Genomic DNA, 15,723 nt, shown 5'->3' on the forward strand with positions numbered 1-15,723 from the left:
CCATTCGCCAGGCACCGCTTCACCAACGTCAGCTCGTCGCGGTGTTCCTCCTCGTCGTTCGCACAGTCGTGGGCCAAAGTCAAGCTCGAGACAGAGCGATGCGTCGACAGCGTCTGGCGCAACCGCAGGGCTCCAATGTCTTCCACTTCCTCGACCGTGCCGTCGTCGAAAACCTTCTCGAGCACCGCGGCCACGTTCTCTTCGTCCTTGACGACGAACGCGCCGACCTCGTCCGTGGCGTCGCCCGTGCGGTCGATTTCCAACCCGTCTCCGTCCGTCAAAGCCTCCTCCGAAGCTGATTTGGCCTCGTCGGACTTCGAGAAGTGCTCCACCTCCGGCTCGTCGCGGCCGCCGGGCGGCGGGCAGGGCACGAGCGGCGGAGGCGGGCCGAGCTCCGGTTCGTCGAACTGGAGAACGACGCTCGGGAATTTCGCCTCCTCGTCCCGGTCGGCCGCGGAGCGAGCGTCGTGCTTGCCGTCATCGTCCGTGAACAACGAGACGCCAGCAGAACTCCCGGAAGCACTCAGGCGCTTCACCACGTGTTGCGACGCCTCCCCGGCCGTCTTCACCACCTGTTGCGACGCCTCCCCGGCCGTCCGCCGGACGAACGTGAGCCAGGACCGGACCTTGAAGGCCGCGATGGTGATGAGCGTGGTCAACACCACAAGGAACCAGGCGAGCAAGACGGGCATGATCCCCGGCACGTGGTCGTTCATCTTGAGCAAGACGGCCTCCACGGTGCTCGGCGTCGGGAAGCCGCAGACCACGAGGCCCAGCATGATCATGCTCTGCTTGATGATGCAGCCGCGGACCGCCGGATTCAAAAATAGAATACAAGCCACTGAAACGAGCGAGATGAGATAGTAGGGCGGCTCCTTGAAGAGCGTGCGGTCGTGCCAATCTCGCAGGGAAGCCCCCTCCCCGGATTTCCACCACACGTCGTTCTCCTCGCGCGCCAACTCCCGCGTGCCCCGCAGCTTCGCCTCGGCCGCCAGGAAACTCTTGACGGTCTCGCTCAAAAGCGCGGACTCGACGTCCTTCTGCGTGAGGTGCACGGGCTTGTCGAGGTGCCGAACTCGCGCGAGGGCGTGGCCTAAGCACCTCGTGCCCTTGTCCGGCGGGTCCAGAGCACCCTGCCGCGACACCTTCATGACGTCGACGAGCCTCGCCGGTGGATCGACGCCCAATCTTGAGAAACAACCAGCGACGTCGTCGGGCAGGATCTCGATGGGCGACACGAACAACGGGCAGCGGTGGTGCCGCGTGACCGCCGTCGGGTCCTGCATCCAGCGGAGCTTCTCGTAGATCGACGCGGGCACGGCGACCTTCAACACGAAAACGGAAAAGGGCTCGACGATGAAGACGGCGATGAACACGAAGAAGACCGTGGAAAAGTACCTAAACCGAAACTCCATAACCCAGACGTCACCCTGGTTCGAAAAGTACGTACCAGGCGCGCGTCATCGCGTTCCCAACGGCAGAAGCGAAAATGGACAAAAACAACATGGGCCCTAAAAACGCCCCGAGACAAAGCATCGTCGCGACGACCTTGGCAGACAGCGACACGGGCGGCAGCCGCTCCGGTTCGCCCTCGTCCCGGCGGAACGTGGGCGCGAGCTGCTGCTCGAAGATCTTGACCTCCGTCGCGCTAAAAAACTCCCGCCTCATCATGTTGATGATGACCCTGGCGGCCCGGCGGTCGTCGCCGACGGACCGGGCCCGCCTGCCGTAGGCGACCGCGACCTGCTGCGACTCGACCAAGTGATGGAAGACGCGCTCCGCGAACGTCTGCGCTGTCGCGAACGTGAGTTGTGCTTTCACTCTTTCACCAAACGTCGTCGCCGTCTCCGCGATCTCCGACTGGCTGATGCCCCAGTAGCGGTCGAGGGAGGCCTGGATGCCGCCGACGGCCGCGCGGCGGTCCGCGTCGCGGCACTCCGCGTAGGCGTCGACGAGTTCCGCCCGCTGCTTCAGCACCCGGATCATGACGGGCAGAACGGCGCGGAGCGCGTAGTAGGACTCCGGCGGGAGCTCCTCGCAGGTGACCGACGGCCCGACGATGCCCAAATTCCTCCAGAGATTCTGGCCCACGACATGCGGCCGGCTCGCGAGATGCTCGTGATTCGCCCCGACGTCCTCGTCGTGGTACGCGACGTTCTCGCCGTCGCCCTCGACGTCGACGACGTTCGCCCCCAGAGCCGCCGCCCTCGCCATCATCTTTGGATGCTGGGCCATCATCGCCAGAAATTGATCTCGATCAAGCTCCTCCGCGCCGCTCATCATCCTCGACACGTCCTTGTTCGAGGGCTTCGGCAGGCCCATCGCTTCCATGGCGCACACGAGCTCGTAGGAGTCGATGGCCCCAGATCCGTCGGTATCGAAGCGGGCAAAGGCCGCGATGGCGTCGCGCTTCGCGACGCCCGTCAGCACGTGCACGTAGCCGCACGACTTGAGCGGCGCGCAGACGTACTTGACGAACGTGGCGTCGAACATCTCCGTGAAGGGGATCGCCATGATCACGCCCAAAAAGATCAGCAGCAACCGCTTGAAGCCAATGTCCTGGGCCTCGGGCGTGCGGAGCTGGCAAAACTCGGTCGTGCCCTCGGGCGGCACGTCGTACCTAAAACGCACGGTGAAAAAGTGCGTCGCAAACTCCAACACGTACCACACGCAAGCGTCGCGCACGACCTCCTCGCCCGTGAGGCCCGCGATGAACCTACGAAAAGAGAGTTCAAAAGACATCAAAAAAGTTCACTCCGCAAACTCACTCGGCGTAGAGCGTCTTCTTCGCCTCGCAGTTCCTCTGGAACTCGGCGCCGTCACAGAAGCCGACGGGGTACGCGAACCAAAAGGCGACGGCCTGGCCGAACATGATCATCAGCAGCGAGAAGAAGAGCGTCACGCAGCGCCGCGGCCTCGGGTTCGCCGGCATGTGCGTGCTCAGGATCTTGCACCACGAGTGATTCTTCCAGAGCATGCGGCGCGTCCAGGCGAAGGGGTGGCCGAGCTCCTCGACGAAGCCCGGCATGCTCTCGGCGACGAGCTGTTCGAGCGATAAACGCCCATGGTCCTCTTTCGCACCACCCTCGGAGAGCTTCTTTGCCGCGTCGCGCCGGTCCAAGAACAACCCAATAACCCCAACAACAAAACACCCGAGGGCCATGGTGAACACGGTCCAGTACAGCAGCGGCGAACTGACGAGGTCGCGCCCGCTCAGCGACGTGAACGCGGACGCGTACGTTCCGAGGACGGAGTTCGACGTCGCCGAAAAGTCCAAGGCATCGTCAACGACAGCACACACGCAAGTAACGTCGCCGCCGTCGACGACCGTCTCGCAGTCCGGCGGCGCGCTCCAAGCGCTCCCGTCCCAGAAGGCGCAGCCGGCCTCGGTGAAAGGACACGTGAAGCTCACGACGGTGGCCTCGCGCACGCCCGTCGCGGGGCACGGCGCCGACAACACGGAGCCATCCGCGCACGCAAAGCTCACGTTCCCGCCGCCGCCGGGCGGACACGTCGCGTTGCCGCCGGTCTGGTTCGACGCCGAAACAGACGACGCGCCGAGCGCGAGCGACACTTTCGAGCCGTTGCCTTGGAGACGCCTGCCGTCGAGAACTTTTAACAGCCGTCGCCCACGTCGTCGCCGGCCATCGAGAAGTTCACGGTCGTCTTGCCCCAGACGTCGCCGTCTGCTGGATTGCACCAACCCGAAGCGCACCAGCTTCGTCGTCGCCTCGGACCCGCCCGGCTCCGCGGCGTGCTGGTTGACGTCGAACTGGGCAAACGTCGCGTCGCCCGTCAAAGCCACCCCCAACGACACGCTCGAATCCTCCGCTTCCAGCACGGTCGCCTCCTCCCCGAGCGTCGACAGCTTCTGCGACGACATGCGCAGCTTCGTCGACTTGACCTCGCTCGCGAACTCGCCCTCGACGGCGCCGTTGAGCTGCGCGCGCGCGATGCCGTCCAGCGCGAGGCCCAACGTATCGCCCGCGCTCTCCGCCAGGCGCCTCGACGACGAGTTCGACGCGTTCGGAGACGTGTAAGCCGCGAACAGTTCGCTCTCGAGCACGCCCGAGAGCGCGTCGCCCAAGCTCGCCGCGGCCACGGCCGTGATGCCCACGGAGATGTTGGCCAGGATCCCGACGGAGTCTAAAGCAGAAGACGCGGCAGCAGCGGCGATGCCCGTGCCGTTCGCCGCGACGGACACGAGGGCCGACGCCGTCTGCTCGATCAACGACTCGTCGGCGTCGATGTCGCTCGCGATCGCGGCGACGGCGTCGATGAGCGTCGCCGTGAGCGCCGCGTCCGCGGCGCCGGCCGCCGCCACGACGGTCTGGCAGACGCCCTCCGTGTTGCCGAGCGCAAAGGCCGAATCCAGCAAACTCGTCGTCAAGTTCGCCAGCGCGACGCCGTCGAGCGCCGTCGGCGACACGCGCACTCCCGCCGCCGCTTCGGCCTCGCCGCCGAGCGCGTCGGTCGCGACCACCACAACGGTCACGTTCGGCGACCCCTCGGGCAAGACGACGTTCTCGAGCGACGGCTGCCGGGTCGCCACCTGCAGGGTGCTCTCGCTGCCGTTCACGCGCGTCTTGAAAGCGTACTGGAGCGGCGCGTCCTCCGTGACCCAGGAATACGTCGCGAGCGCAAAGGTCGTCTCGAGCGCGAAGCCGGCCGCGGGCAGGACCTCGAGCTTGCCCGACGACGGCGGCCGCGCGACGTAAAAGCTCACGGACGCCGCGCCAACGGCCGCGCGGCCTGCCAGCGTCGCCTCGAGCCGGAAGGCGTAGGTCGCTCCCGCGACCAGCGCGCCCGAGGCAAGGACGAGGTCGTGCTCGCGGTCCCGGGCCGAACCAGAAATCGCGACGTCCGTCCGCGCCCACGCCTCCAGTCCTTCGTTGCCTTCCAGGCCGCCCTCGGTCACGATCCACGTCGTGTTAAACGTCTTCCAGGTCGACACGTCCCCGGAAGACGACGGCGCCGCGTCGCCGTACAGCACGACTTTGTCCGTGGCGGCAACACGATAAAAATCAAACGCGACGGCGACGGCCGGCGGGTCATCGTCCACGAGCTCGATGGTCGCCGAGGTGCTCCCAAATCGGCCGTCCGCGGACGTCGCGTTGAGATGAAAGACGTACTCGCCGACGGCCAGACCGTCGAGCTCCAAGACCTCTCCGGCAAAAGCCTCGCCCAGAAGAGACCAGGAAAATACCAACGCTCCATCGGGGTCGTCCTCGTCGTAGGAGTCCGCCGCGGAAAGCTCCAAAGCTCCGAGGGGCACGACGCGGCTGCCGCCGGCGATGATGGCGACGACGTCCGCGCGGTTCACCGTCAAAGCCACGGTCGACGTCGCGTTCGTGCCCGCCTCGACGTCGACGGCCGTCACCGCGAGCTCGTACTCCGTCGCCGCGTCCAGCGAGTACGGGGGGAGTTTGAAGTAGCGCTGGTCGCTCGAAGTCGACGTCAAGCCTCCGTTCGGGCTCAAAAAGAAAATAATAGTCACGGCGCGATCCTCCTGGGCGCGCCCGTCGCACGACGTCGCGATCCCGTCTGCGCGCACGGACAGCTCCTTGTTCCGCATCGTCGATTGGACGATGCCGCCGACGATTTCGACGTTGGGAGGCGCGTCCGTGCCTACGGATTTCTTCGCGTTACGAGAAAAAACGCTCGCGACGCTGGTCAGTGCGAACGCTCACCGGAAACGGCGCGGACGGCGCGCTGACGCCTCCGAGGAAATTCGTCAGCACCAGCACGATCTCGACGCGACTCGCGCCGCCCGCGGCCATGGACTCGAGCTGCGCGGACGTCACCTCGAGGGACGCCTTCCCGTCCCCGAGATTGGCCGCGTCGACCACGGCCTCGAGAACAGCCGTCGCGTTCCCACTCGCGTTCACGTCGACGACCGACGCGGTCCAGAAATAGAGAAGATCCCGGCCGGCGCTCCCGGTGGACTGCGAGGACCCGACGACGAAACCTTCGCACGCGGCCGCCGTCGTCGGTCCGTCGAGCAGCGCTATCGGCACGAGCGGCGGGTCCGGCGCCGCCACGGAGACGGACGACGCGTTGGCGGCGCGGTCGCAGTCGCAACGCTCTTCACAAGGTCTTTTGACGACGCCCGAGAGCAGCGTGACGTTCGAGTCCGGGACGAGCCCGCTTTCGCTCACGTCGGCGTTGATCTGCGACTCGTCGACCCAGTAACACAAAGAGACGTCGGCTCCCGAGAAGCTCAAGATATCAGCACACGAAAAGTAGCTGCCCGTCGCCGTCGCCGCCCGATCCGTCGACGCGTCAAAGAACACGACGAGCTCGGCGCCCGTCGTCGTAAAGGCCGCGCTCGAGAGCCGCGGCGGCGCGTCGACGCCGCCGAGCGCGGCGAGCGCCTCGCAGGACATCACCGTCGGTACGACGCTCGGGCTCGCGGTCACTGGATTTCCGGTGGGATTTCCCGGCCGCGGCGACGGCGCGGGCGTCGGGGACGGCGTCGACAACGGTCTCGTCGGACTCGGAATCGGTCCCGACGTCGTCGGCAGGAACGTCGACGGCGCCGCCGTCGAAGGCGTGGTCGTCGAAGGCGGCCGAGGCGTGGTCGTCGAAGGCGCCGCCGTCGAAGGCGCCGCCGTCGAAGGCGCCGCCGTCGAAGGCGCCGCCGTCGAAGGCGCCGCCGTCGAAGGCGCCGCCGTCGAAGGCGCCGCCGTGGGCGCTGGCGTGTAGGAGACGTAGAATTCGATCGAATCCGCGACGAGCGAGTCGTCCGAGCACGCGACCGTCATCGTGTACTCGTTGACCTCGGCGTCGCCGGAAATGACCCGCGCCTGATAAAGTGAAGCGTGATTGTTGGGTGGGGAAGGCAAAACGCCGGAGAGCTACGTCCTCGCCGTCGTTGTCGACCGTCTCGCTGTCCACCGTGTTTCCGTTGAGATCGACCGTGACCTACCAGGCATGAAGGTTGATGCCAATCACGACAAAGTACAGGACTCCCGTATGACGATGTCGACCGTCGCGCACCCGTCGCCGCCGCGGTACGTCCAGAAGAGCTCGCACTCGACGCCGTGGACGCACGTCGACTCCGTCCCAATGCTCGTGATTTACAGGGAGGAAGCCGTCGGGGCGATCGTCGGAAGCGCGCTCGGCTTTGAAGAAGACGGCTCCGAGGACGGCTTCTCCGAAGGCTCGGACGAAGGGCTCGACGAAGGCGGCGCGGTCGTCGGATGCCCCGTCGGATCTCCCTTTCTAGGCGTCGGTCGAAACGTGGGGGCTGACGATGGCTTGGCCGTCGTCGGAAGACCTGTCGTCGGCGCCGCGGTCGAGGGCGCCGCGGTCGAGGGCGCGGCCGTCGTCGGCGCGGCCGTCGTCGGAAGGCCCGTCGTGGGCACGCCCGTCGACGGCGCGAGCGTCGAGGGCGACGCCGTCGTCGGTGATCCCGTGGTCGGAACGGCCGTCGAAGGCGCCGCCGTCGTCGGCGTCGCCGTCGGCGCTGGCGTGTACGAGACGTAGAAATCGATCGAATCCGCGACGAGCGAGTCGTCTGAGCACGCGACCGTCATCGTGTACTCGTTGACCTCGGCGTCGCCGGGAATGACCCGCGCCTGATCAAGTGAAGCGTGATTGTTGGGTGGGGAAGGCAAAACGCCGGAGAGCTACGTCCTCGCCGTCGTTGTCGACGGTCTCGCTGTCGACCTCGTTTCCGTCGAGATCGACCGTGACCTACCAGGCATGAAGGTTGATGTCAACCACGACAAAGTACAGGACTCCCGTATGACGATGTCGACCGTCGCGCATCCGTCGCCGCCGCGGTACGTCCAGAAGACGTCGCACTCGACGCCGTGGACGCACGTCGATTCCGTGCCGACGCTCGTGATTTGCACGAACGAAGCCGTCGGCGCGATGGTCGGAAGAGCGCTCGGAGACGAAGAGGGGCTCGACGACGGAGTGCCGGAAGGCGTCGACGACGGCGCCGCGGAGGGCGTCGAAGAAGGGCTGCTCGAAGGGCTCGCGCTCGGGGACGGCGAGGGCGCGGCGGAGGGCGCGGCCGTCGGCGAGGACGACGGCGCGGCGGAGGGCGGGGGCGCGGCCGTCGGCGAGGACGACGGCGCCGCGGACGGAGCCGCGCTCGGCGTAGCAGAAGGACTCGAAGATGGCGCCGCGCTCGGGCTCGAAGAAGGCGCCGCGCTCGGGCTCGAAGAAGGACTGCTCGACGGACTCGCGCTCGGACAGGAAGAAGGACCACTCGACGGACTCGCGCTCGGACAGGGCGACGGCGCGGCGGACGGCGTCGAGCTCGGGGACGACGAAGGCGTCGCGCTGGGAGATGGCGAGGGCGCGGCGGACGGCGTCGAGCTCGGGGAGGAGCTCGGGAAAGAGGACGGACTCGCGGACGGCGTCGCTGAGGGTATCGTGGTCGGCGTCGACGTCGGCGCGGCCGTGACGGCGTCGTAGAGGACCTGGATCGACGCCTCGTCGAGCGAAATTGAGAAGACGTAGACCTCGTCGATGGAGCCGTCGAAGTAGTGGGCGGTGTTCCACTGCCCGAGGCGGAGCGCGTTGTCCGAGCCCGTGTCCAACGCGTGCGTCCCCGTTTCGGCCTGCGAACCGTCGAAGTAGAAGGCCCAATCGGATCCGTCGTAGGTCAAGCAGTAGTGGTGCCAGTCGCCGTCTGTCGCGTCGCTCGTCAGCACCGCCCCCGAGCCATACAATTCGACGTACACGCTCGAGTCACCCGCAGTGCGAATTGCAAACGCTTGGTCCGGCGCGGAGGACCCATATTCGAAAAGGCCACCGTCATTGAACGCATCGATCATCGCCCACAAGCACACGGTCCGCGGGTCGCTCCCGAGGATGTCCGTCGTCACGGCCGAAGGAAACTCGACGTAGTCGTCCTCGCCGTCGAACGACAGCGCGCCGCTCCCGTACTGACCCGTCGTCGCCGTGGCGCCGTGGATGGTGCCGTCGAGGCCGCCGAGGTCGTCGGCGGCCGTGCCGTCGTCGAAGGAGTAGTACGCGACCAGCGTGTCCTGGAAGTAGAGGGCCTGGACCTCGCTCTCCGACAGCGCGCTCGAGTAGACGTAGAGCTCGTCGACGCTACCCGTCAGGTACGATTCGCCGTCTCGCACGCCGATCGTGAGGATGTTCTCGCTGCCCGTGGCGAGCGATGCCGTCGCCGTGTGAGCGACCGCGCCGTCGACGTAGAACGACCACTCCGCGCCGTCGTAGACGAGGCAGTAGAAGTGCCAGCCGTCGTCGTCGGACCATCCGCTCGCGGACACGTCGGTGTCGTAGTCGCTCCCGTAGAGCTGCACGATGAACCCTCCCGCGCTGGCCGCCGTCATCAGCGCGAATTCTTCGCCGTCCGCGTAGTCTCCGAACGTGAAGAGCGCGGCGTCGTCGAAGGACGAGATGGCCGCCCAGAGGCACACGGTCCGCGCGCCGTCGCCTCCGACGGCCTCCGTCACCTCGCTCGGGAACTCCACGTAACTGTTTCCATCAAAGTACAGCGCGCCGTCGGTCTCCCCGCCGCGGCCGTCGCTCGCCGTCGCGCCAGACACCGTCCCGTCGAGGTCGCCGTCGGTGTCCTCGGACGCCGCCCCGTCGTCGAAGGAGTAGTGCGCGACGAGCGTCGACTGGGAGACGTGCGTCGGCCGCGCCGTCGGCGCGGCCGAGGGAAAGGGCGAGACCGTCGGCGCGAACGTGGCGCAGTCGTTCTCGTACCAAAAGACGTTGTCGTTGTTCCTGCACGCGGACAGCGCGTCGACGTCGCCGTCGCCGTCGACGTCCGTCGCGTACACCGTGTACGTTTGCCCCACGCTGCCCGTGTTCACTTGCTTCGCCGTGAATGATTGTTGCCCGTCGTTCTCGTGCCAGGAGACGTCGTTGCTGTAGGCCCCGTGGAGGACGTCGACGTCGCCGTCGTTGTCGACGTCGATCGCGAACGCGGCGAGCGGGTTGCTCACGGACACGACGGCGAATTCCGCGAAAGCCTGCTGCCCGTCGTTCTCGAACCACATGACCGCGTCGTCGTTCTCGACGACGGAAACCGCGTCCACGTCGTCGTCGCCGTCCAGGTCGATTGCGAAGACGACGGACGGGCCGTCCTGCGAAGCCGCGACGACGCGCTCCGCGAACGACTGGGCCCCGTCGTTCTCGTACCACGCGACGGTGTCGCCCGTGAAGCTCGCGGACAGCGCGTCGACGTCGCCGTCGCCGTCGACGTCGACGGCGAAGGCGGACCGGACGCCGCCCGCGAGCGTCGTGATGATGCGCTCCGTGAAGCTCTCTTCCCCGTCGTTTTCGTACCACGCGACCGTGTCGTCGTTGCGGGACGCCGAGAGCACGTCGACGTCGCCGTCGCCGTCGACGTCGATTGCGTAGACGGACCAGGCTTCGTTGGCCGCCGCCGTGATGACGCGGTCCGCGAAGCCCTCCGGCAGGTAGTTCTCGTACCAGGCGATCGTGTCGTCGTTGTACGACGCCGAGAGCACGTCCACGTCCCCGTCGTCGTCGACGTCGATGGCGAAGACGCACGCAGCTTGGTCCGCCGCGGCGGTGATGATTCTCTCGGTGAACGACTGGGACCCGTCGTTCTCGTACCACGCGACCGTGTCGTCGTCCTGGGACGCCGAGAGGACGTCCACGTCGCCGTCGCCGTCGACGTCGATCGCGAAGACGGAGTTGGCGTTGTCCGCCTCGTCGCTGATCGTGCGGTCGGAGAAGGCGACGCTCGCGCAGCGCGCCGTCGGCCGCGGCGTCACGGGGTACGTGGGCGCCGCCGACACCGACGGCGAAGCCGTGGGCGTGCGCGTGGCGCAGTCGTTCTCGTACCAGGCGACCGTGTTGTCGTTCGTGGAGGTGGAGAGCACGTCGACGTCGCCGTCCTGGTCGAGATCGCTCGCGATGACGGAGACGGCGGAGTCCGCCGAGTCCGTGATGACGCGCGTCGTAAAGCTCTCTTGCCCGTCATTCTCGTACCAGGCTACCGTGTCGTCGACGGCGGATGCCGAGAGCGCGTCGACGTCGCCGTCGCCGTCGACGTCGATCGCGACGGCTTCGTTGGCACCGTCCGCCGAGTCGGTGATGACGCGCGCCGCGAAGCTCTGCGCCCCGTCGTTCTCGTACCAGGCGACCATATCGCCGCTGTAGGACGCCGACAGCGCGTCGACGTCGCCGTCGCCGTCGACGTCGATCACGAAGACGGTGTAGGGACCGTCCGCCTCGTCCGAGATGACGCGCTCCGCGAACGACTCGGTCCCGTCGTTCTCGTACCACGCGACCGTGTCGTCGGACGCGGACGCTGATAGCACGTCGATGTCGCCGTCGCCGTCGACGTCGGTCGCAACCACGGACCGGGGGCCCAGCGCCGAGTCCGCGACGACGCGCGTCGTGAAGCTCTCTTCCCCGTCGTTCTCGTACCACGCGACCGTGTTGTCTCCGCGGGCCGCCGACAGCAGGTCGACGTCGCCGTCTTGATCGACGTCGATCGCGAAGACTGACCATTCTTTGTCGTCCTCCCACGCGACGACGTGCTCCGCGAAAGCCTCGGACCCGTCGTTCTCGTACCACGCGACCGTGTCGTCGTTGTACGACGCCGAGAGCGCATCCACGTCCCCGTCCCCGTCGACGTCGATGGCGAAGACGGACATGGCGCCATCCGCCGTGTCGACGATGAGGTGATCGGAGAAGGACTGGGACCCGTCGTTCTCGTACCACGCGACCGTGTCGTCGTCCTCGGACGCCGAGAGTACGTCCACGTCCCCGTCGCCGTCAACGTCGATCGCGAAGACGGAGCGAGGGCTCTCCACCTCCTCGGTGATCGCGCGCGCGGAGAACGCGACGCTCAGGCAGCGCACCGTCGGCCGCGGCGTCGGGGGCCAACTCAGCGTCGGCGCGGGGCTCAGCGTCGGCGCGGCGCTCGCCGTCGGCGCCGCCGTCGGCGGAGCCGAATCGCAGTCGTTCTCGTACCACGCGATCGTCGCGTCGCCGGCCGACGCCGACAGCACGTCCACGTCGCCGTCGCCGTCCGCGTCGATCGCGAAGACGGCGGCGGCGCTGGCCGCCGAGTCGGTGATGACGTGCTCGGCGAAGCTCTCCGCCCCGTCGTTCTCGTGCCACGCGACCTCGTTCGAGTCGTAGTACGCCGCGAGCACGTCGATGTCGCCGTCGCCGTCGGCGTCGATGGCGTAGACGGAGTGGGCGCCGTCCGCCTCGTCCGAGATGACGTGCTCCGTGAAGCCCTGGGACCCGTCGTTCTCGTGCCACGCGATCGCGTCGTCGTCGTAGGCCGCCGACAGCACGTCGACGTCCCCGTCGCCGTCCACGTCGATCGCGAACGCGCATTGCGCTCCCGACACCAGCGAGTCGGCGGCGACGAGCGAAATCGAGTCGCTGGCGTCGCTGCTGAAGCTGTCCGTGAGGCGTCGGTCGCCGCCGTACGCAACTTCGTGCCCCGTGAAGGACTGGGCCCCGTCGTTCTCGCACCACACGACCGCGTTGCCGTCGGCGAGCGCCGAGACGCCGTCGACGTCGCCGTCGCCGTCGATGTCGATCGCCTGGACCGAGGCGACGCCATCCGCCTCGTCCGAGATGACGCGCTCCGTGAAGGACTGGGAGCCGTCGTTCTCGTACCACGCGATCGAGCTGCCACCCTCGCACGCCGCGAGCGCGTCGACGTCGCCGTCGCCGTCAACGTCGATCGCGAAGACGGATTTGGCGCTGTCCGCGAGGACCGCGATGGCGCGCTCCGTGAAGCTCTGCGCCGCGTCGTTCTCGTACCACGAGAAGGTGTTGTCGCTCGAGGACCCCGACAGCACGTCCGCGTCGCCGTCGCCGTCGACGTCGAGCGCGTAGACGGGGAGCGCGTCGTCCACCGAATCCGTGATGATGCGCTCGGTGAAGCTCTGCGCCCCGTCGTTCTCGTACCACACGACCGCTTTCGCTTTGGCGCCCGCCGCGAGCGCGTCGACGTCGCCGTCGCCGTCGACGTCGACGGCGTAGACGGCTTCGGTGCTGTCGAGGTCCGCCGCGATGACGCGTTCGGAGAACGAGACGCGCAGGCACTCGACGGTCGGTCGCGGCGTCGGCGTCGGCGTCGGCTCGGGCGTCGGCGTCGGCGTCGGCGCCGGCGTGGGATTTGGCGAGACGCCGTACGAATCGTAGAGCTCTTCGATCGCGTCCGCGTCGAGCGCGGACGTGTACGCGTAGACCTCGTCGATGGAGCCGGACAAGTGGATGCTGCCCCCGCCGATCTCGAGCGGCGAGTCGGACGTGGCCAGGTCCGCGGCCCCCGAGTAGGCCAGCGCGGCGTCGTAGTAGAGCGCGAGCGTCGCGCCGTCGTAGGAGAGGCAGTAGTGGTGCCAGTCGCCGTCGTCGGAGCCGGAGAGCGTCACGAGGTTGTTGAGGAGGGTCGCCGAGATCGTGATCTCGACGCTGCCCGAGACGACGTCCGCGGCGAGGCCGAACTCGCCGTACTCCGCGTTGTAGTCCGAGCCCCCGTACATGAAGAGCCCGCCGCCGTTGAAGGCGTCGATCGCCGCCCAGAGGCACACGGTGCGCGCGCTGTCGCCGGCGATGTCGGCCGTCACCGCGTCCGGGAACTCGACGTAGTCGTCCACGCCGTCGAACGACAGCGCGCCGCTCCCGTCGCGGCCCGTCGTCGCCGTCGCGCCGCTGATGGTGCCGTCGAGGCTGCTGTCGCTGTCCTCGGCGGCCGTGCCGTCGTCGAAGGAGTAGTACGCGATCAGCGTGTCTCCGACGTAGAGGGTCTGGATCTCGCTCTCCGACAGCGCGCTCGAGTAGACGTAGAGCTCGTCGACGCTACCCGTCAGGTACGATTCGCCGTCTCGCACGCCGATCGTGAGGATGTTCTCGCTGCCCGTGGCGAGCGATGCCGTCGCCGTGTGAGCGACCGCGCCGTCGACGTAGAACGACCACTCCGCGCCGTCGTAGACGAGGCAGTAGAAGTGCCAGCCGTCGTCGTCGGACCATCCGCTCACGGACACGTCGGTGTCGTAGTCGCCCCCGTAGAGCTGCACGATGAACCCTCCCGCGCTGGTCGCCGTCATCAGCGCGAATTCTTCGCCGTCCGCGTAGTCTCCGAACGTGAAGAGCGCGGCGTCGTTGAAGGACGAGATGGCCGCCCAGAGGCACACGGTCCGCGCGTTGCTCCCGAGGATGCCCGACGTCAGCGCGTCCGGGAACTTCACGTAGTCGTTGCTCCCGTCGAAGGACAGCGCGCCGCTGCCGTCGGGGCCCGTCGACGCCGTCGCGCCGCTGACGATCCCGTCGAGGCTTCCGTCGCCGTCGTCGGCGGCCGTGCCGTCGTCGAAGGAGTAGTACGCGACCAAGGTCGCCGTGGCGCGGCTCGTCGCCGCGAGGCAGACCGCGACGAGGCGCGGCGCCCAGCCCCGCCTGGAGAGCATCATCTCATCACGATCGATAAAACAAGGGGATACATGAAGATCCCCTTGGATAAAAGTTCTATAGATGCTGATGTCAATGATGACTGCAGCATTATGAGTTGACGACATCGCCCCAGATCGCGGGCGCCTCGACGGGGACGGCGACGGGCACCTTGGCGACCTGGGCGGTCGCGACCTGCTCGGGCGTCGCGACCTGCTGGGGCGCGACCCGCGCGCGCGCGTTCCGGTTCGCGGCGTTCGGGGTCCACTTTGCCCTCGAGCCTCTGCGCAGGCCCGTGTGTGCGCGAGCGAGCATGGCACTTACGGCCGCGCGCGCGCGGCGGCGTACAGCGCCGTGAAGAGCAGCAGGCCCTCGTGCAGGTTCGCTCGCGCGCCCGTGTCCAGAGAGGAGGAGCAGTACGCGTCCCCGGCGTCCTCCCGCGTGCCGCTCTCGGCGGCGCTCAGGCAAAGCTCGTAGGAACACGTCGGCGTCAACGCGGCGTCGCAGCTGTCGCAGGGCTGCATCTCGCAGAGGGACCCGCACGACGACTCGCGGCCGAGCGTCTGCGCGTCGTACGAGCTTTCGTCGTCGCGCCAGTCCGCGCCGACGGAGAAGGGGTTCGCGACGGTGAGCGCCGAGATCCACTCGTCATCCTCGGCGGCCGCGGTGCCGACGGGGCAGGGGAAGCTCTCGCGGAGCGCGTTCGTCGCGGCGGCCGTGAGCTCGATCGCGCCGTCGGTGAACGCCGCGATCCGGCCCGCGCACACGGCCGAGGAGCGGCCGCGGAGGTAGGCCTCCATCTTGCCGCGGACCGTGCCCGAGTCCTCGCACTCGTCCCAGCAGCCGGTGCTCACGAGGTCGTCGCAGATGCCGCAGTTCGTCGTGCCGCACCACGGGACGGACCAGTCGTAGGACGTGCAGCCCTCGAAGGTCCTGCCGTCGTACTCGTAGGAGCCCTCCTCGCAGGCGCAGCCCTGCTGCGTCGGGTTCGCCGCGACGTCGCCGCCGTCGTCCGTGTACCCGGAGAGCGCCTCGAGCTCGCAGAGCGGCACGTCGGCGGCCGCGACGCCCAGGAACGTCCACGGATCCGCGCGCTTGTCGAAGATGGGCGCCACGGCCGACGCGACGGGGCCCCAGATGTCGGGGATGGAGTCGTAGGGCTCGCTCCAGCGCGCGACCTCGAAGTAACTGCGACATGCAGCAGCACGTGGACTCGACGAAGGCCACCTCGGCGAGCTCCCGTTGGATCTCGTCGTCCTCGGCGTCCCGCTGCAGCCTCCCGGCGACGTCGCGGCCGAGCTTGGCCGTCTCCGTCGTTTCGGCGTCGTACTCGCCCCCCGC

Source organism: Aureococcus anophagefferens (assembly GCF_000186865.1).
Source record: "Aureococcus anophagefferens unplaced genomic scaffold AURANscaffold_4, whole genome shotgun sequence".
Classification (NCBI taxonomy): Eukaryota; class Pelagophyceae; order Pelagomonadales; family Pelagomonadaceae; genus Aureococcus; species Aureococcus anophagefferens.